Here is a 4,615-nt window from a genome sequence, read left to right on the forward strand (position 1 = left end):
GGCCAGAGGCAGCCAACTGCTCTCTGTCATTACTTCCCTAATGGAGGGATCCATTTCCCTCTGACCTCATCCCTCCGCCTTTACTCCACATCCATCCATCCATCCCTCCATTCAGCAATGATCCCTCTCTATTTGTCTCACCCCCTCTCTCTCTCTCTCTCTCTCTCTCTCTCTCCCTCTCTCTCTCTCACTCTATTAAATGTTTCTCCCCCCACAATCTACATTTTCTCTCTTTTTCTTATTAGCTCACTCTCTCCCATAGATCTCAGGCTCTGTGGCATGGCAGAACAAGCACTCAATATTTTCACTTCATTAAAGCTGATACTCACTGAAGAAATAGACATTGTCCACTCAGGAAATTTTCCACTGATCAATACATTCAGTTTTGCTTGAGGCTATGTCTCTGTAGCAGTCAACCAAAATAATTTATGTATGAAAATAGCAGGGAAGTGGAGAACTAGTTTTCTGCGGGACTCTACACCTTTGTTTGTGACTGAGTAAACAGGCTGTTGTCATGCTGACTGCAAAGAAGGCTTGTGGTTAAAAGGCCTGGAGCCCTGGAGTGGCATTTCAAGTTCTCTTTTCTTTTGATTCTGCCGCCGCAGACAGAGGACGAGAGAGAGCGAGCAGAGACCCACACAGCCATCAACGCGCCATCGTATAGCGGTGTCTCTCAAGATGTGATGGATAGAATCAATAAAGCCTTGCTCTACCCCATCTTTATCATTAGTCCGCCTGAGCCGTTTGAAGAAGCAGCGTTTGAAAAGCAGTCTGTGCCTGAGTCTCAAATGGCATCCCATTCCCTAGGGCCCATATGGCTCTGGTCAAAAGTAGTGCACTATATAAGGAATAGGGTGCCCTTTGGGACGTACCCTCTCACTATTTATAGGCCCAGCAGGGCTGGAGGGATCTTTCAGTAAGCTCATCTCATCTGGTCTGGTCTCAACTCATCTCCAGCTCTGAGACGAGAGAGAACCTTGCTGAGATGCAGAGTGAGGGATTAGCCTTTTATCACACATCTCCATGTATAATAACTCTGGTCGCTCCACAGCTCCGATTCATCATTCCTATTGGTTAGACACAGCTCTCTCTTCGACCAGTCCACACAGGACTGGCTATGGCCAAGGCTCAGTCCGCCCCAGTGATTGATGGCTCTGGGCTGGGACAGAGAGGGAGAGAGTGAAAAAGAGGTATAGAAAAACAATAAGGGAGAGGGGGAGGGGAAAAGAAAGACAGAGGGGGGATTCTGAGAGGCTACAGTGCGGATGAGGAGGGTTGTCAGAGAGGGAGCAAGAGACTAACCTTGCGGTGGGCCATGGGGGATGATTCTGAGTGCATTTCAGTGATGCAATTGTTGGACCACTCTGGGAGAAGAAAAAAGGGAAATTAAAAAAGTGCTGGAGCAAACATTTGGTCGTCTGGCAACAGGGGTTACAAGCAGCGGTTGTACAGAGTTATGAGGAACGGTGGCGCATGATGTTTAGCCCCAGATATGGTTTCAGAATTGTGTGGGGGCGGAGAGGGGCACAGAGGAGTCCACCTGTCCTGAGATGTCAGTGTCTGTGAGGGGTGACAGCCAGGGGCCACTAGAGTCTCTGCAGACTATGGCCCCTGGGGGCCTCTAGGGTCTGGGTCTGGGGGTTAGTGGAGGTGTGTTATTTGGGGTGTCCAGCCAACCAGAAGAAGCATTCAAGCAGCATATAAGGAAAATAGTAGCTCATTACATGTTACTAAACCATGTGGCTTAGATTAGAGGGTTGGTGTTTGGGAGGGTTTTGAGAGGGATAAAGAGGGGGGAGGGAGGGAAAGAGAAAGAGAGGAATAGGAGGGAAGAAGGGAATAGAAGGGTAGAGGGTAAACAGGGTTAGAGTGAAGGAGAGAGGGATGGAGGGAGAGAGAGGGATGTAATAGAATCCTAATTTATTCCCTGAGGGGAGTCTGGTCCTTGGCTGTGAAACCATGGGCTGTGAAACCCTGGGCTGTGGCTGGGGCTGGGGCCTACTCATGACACCTGTTGTTGGGCTGAGCAACACAGCATCCCTCAGAGTGTGTGTGTGTGTGTGTGTGTGTGTGTGTGTGTGTGTGTGTGTGTGTGTGTGTGTGTGTGTGTGTGTGTGTGTGTGTGTGTGTGTGTGTGTGTGTGTGTGTGTGTGTGTGTGTGTGTGTGTGTGTGTGTGTGAGCCTCTTTGTGAGCCTCTGTGTGTGTGTGTCTGTCTGTCTGTCTGTCTGTCTGTCTGTCTGTCTGTCTGTCTGTCTGTCTGTCTGTCTGTCTGTCCGTCTCTCTCTCTCTCTCTCGCCCTGTCTATCTCTCTGTAATCCACATTTACTAATCTTCTCCCCTGAAGTCCCCTGCTTTCCCCCTGAAGTCTCCTGCTGAATTCCCCTGCTTTCCCCCTGAAGTCTCCTGCTGAAGTCCCCTGCTTTCCCCCTGAAGTCTCCTGCTGAATTCCCCTGCTTTCCCCCTGAAGTCTCCTGCTGAAGTCCCCTGCTTCCCCCGAAGTCCCCTGCTGAAGTCCCCTGCTTTCCCCCTGAAGTCTCCTGCTGAAGTCCCCTGCTTTCCCCCTGAAGTCTCCTGCTGAGGTCCCCTGCTTTCCCCCTGAATTCCCCTGCTTTCCCCCTGAAGTCTCCTGCTGAAGTCCCCTGCTTTCCCCCTGAAGTCCCCTGCTGAAGTCCCCTGCTTTTCCCCCTGAAGTCTCCTGCTGAAGTCCCCTGCTTTCCCCCTGAATTCCCCTGCTTTCCCCCTGAAGTCTCCTACTGAAGTCCCCTGCTTTACCCCGTGAATTCCCCTGCTTTCCCCCTGAAGTCTCCTGCTGAAGTCCCCTGCTTTCCCCTGAAGTCCCCTGCTGAAGTCCCCTGCTTTCCCCCTGAAGTCCCCTGCTGAAGTCCCCTGCTTTCCCCCTGAAGTACCCTGCTGAAGTCCCCTGCTTTCCCCCTGAAGTCCCCTGCTGAAGTCCCCTGCTTTCCCCCTGAAGTCCCCTGGTGAAGTCCCCTGCTTTTCCCCCTGAAGTCCCATGCTTTTCCCCCTGAAGTCCCATGCTTTCCCCCCTGAAGTCCCCTAGTTTTTCAGCATGTCTTACACAGTGCTCTGTCTGTCAGTAGACTTATTCTAGTTCATTGTGTAACATGTTCACTCTGGCAGCGCCAAGCTAAATCCTGATTGAATGACAGTGTTATGCCCTCTAAACCTGTCACACTGGGTGCACCTCAACCTGCTCTGGCTAAATGCTGCCCATAGGCTCTGGTCTAGAATGAGCTTTACCTACTCCAATCCTAGGCCTAAGAATTTGTAGTAACAGGCTGAATTCCTACCATGTAGAGGTTCAAATACCATCCCAACATACAGTACAGGACAAGCATGTGTGCAGCACATCTGGTATGTATGCTCACTGTAATCAGTGTGGGAGCTCGGCTGTGGTTGGAGGATAGAACCTCTTATTTGGGTTGACATCTGAGGAAGTGATTTCAGCTGTCTCTTTGTCCCCTCCTGGTCTGCTAGCACTCTCCAGACAGCAGCCTCTGTCCCTGCCCAACACATTACAGCCCTGTTAAACAAGATGGCCCCAGGCCACAACACAACACAACATGGCATGGTCTCATCTAGGCCAGAACAAACCACAACTTGATGGGATAGCCTGACTCATACAGACATGATCTACTCAGTCGGAATATGATGAAACTCACACCGAAAAGTTTATGATTCTTGTCACGATTCTTGGCAAAGTTATGCAGGTAACGTTAGAAGTTGTCTCTAACTTTTGGCAGCGGACTGCCTGGGTGGATAGAACCCCCTTCATCCCTCTATCCCGCTGCCTGGCCGAGGTCAGTCTCTGAAGCCGACTCAACACTCTGTGTGTGTGTGATATGAGAGGCCCGCTGCTCGCCTGGCCAGCCAACCCCAGAGAGACCTGCCGGGGCCAGGGAAAAGCCCCGCCCTGCTCCCATGACACCTGCTGCAGCTTTCAGCCTGTAATGTGTCAAAATCCTCACAGCAGACTCTGACCTAGCAAGTTATCCCTTGTAATGCACCAAGTTAGGACGTTATGAATGTCTGTATCTCATGTCTCAGAGCTTTTGTGTTTTTGGTGGCCAGGAACTGAAAGATAATTATGTATAAACGTAAAAAATCAAGACAAGTGCTGCCATTGGGGAAAAATGTCATGAATAATATTGGTTTACTTTATCTGCGTGATACATCTACAGAAGCTCTTCCTGCCACAGTGAATAATATATTCTCCTCTTGATGAGTCCTGTCAGTGGATCCAAAGTAAATATCTGTCAGTCTTCGATTTCACCCTCGGCTGACTGGGCTGTCAGAGTGCATTCGAGAGTTATGGATTATTTAATACATTTTTTTAACCTTTTCCAGAAGAGCAATATGTCTTTATTAAAATTGAGAGTTAGTTTTGATCCTCTGAGCTGTCACATACCTTTAGTGTCACAGTGACAATCATCAGATCCCTTACTGCACGCGCCTAATTGACGTCACATTTCTTAATTTCCTCTTCCTTTCCGCTCTAGTGTGGTTTGATGTTTCATTTGCTAAAATACCTCAAAGACAGAGGTAGAGAGTGAGAGAGAGAGAGGAAGAGAGAGGATGACGGAGAGAGAGAGTGAA

At 49.6% G+C, this 4,615-nt stretch overlaps 1 long non-coding RNA gene across 1 annotated transcript; it reads right to left on the bottom strand.

The window, feature by feature from the left end:
• Nucleotides 1-259: 259 nt before the first annotated feature.
• Nucleotides 260-3,508, bottom strand: LOC124035249. Its single transcript, XR_006838707.1, has 3 exons — nt 3,388-3,508; nt 1,303-1,364; nt 260-1,159 (listed from the first exon to the last, which is right to left on the bottom strand). It is a non-coding gene; the product is annotated as an uncharacterized LOC124035249 (long non-coding RNA).
• Between the last annotated feature and the right edge of the window lie 1,107 nt (nt 3,509-4,615).

The sequence above is a fragment of the Oncorhynchus gorbuscha genome, linkage group LG05 (genome assembly GCF_021184085.1).
Source record: "Oncorhynchus gorbuscha isolate QuinsamMale2020 ecotype Even-year linkage group LG05, OgorEven_v1.0, whole genome shotgun sequence".
Classification (NCBI taxonomy): Eukaryota; Metazoa; Chordata; class Actinopteri; order Salmoniformes; family Salmonidae; genus Oncorhynchus; species Oncorhynchus gorbuscha.